Source organism: Pseudoliparis swirei, chromosome 23 (assembly GCF_029220125.1).
Source record: "Pseudoliparis swirei isolate HS2019 ecotype Mariana Trench chromosome 23, NWPU_hadal_v1, whole genome shotgun sequence".
NCBI classification, from domain to species: Eukaryota; Metazoa; Chordata; class Actinopteri; order Perciformes; family Liparidae; genus Pseudoliparis; species Pseudoliparis swirei.
The window spans coordinates 22,566,770-22,566,970 of record NC_079410.1 but is presented as its reverse complement, the minus strand read 5'-3'; positions in this window follow the sequence as shown (position 1 = coordinate 22,566,970).

The window sequence follows — 201 nt, the reverse complement described above, 5'->3', positions numbered from 1 at the left end:
AAGCACCAGGCTTGATAGTCTCCAGTCCTGCACTCATTCCTTGCCAGATCATTAGTTTGCAACCAGGAACAGCCTGCCAACCATTCCTCCAGCCTGCTTACTAGATCCCAGCCCCTGGTTATTTCTTAATAAACACTATAACATTTCTGATGTCAGTGTTCTGCTTTTGGGTCCAGCTCCACAAACAGCATGACAGAACGA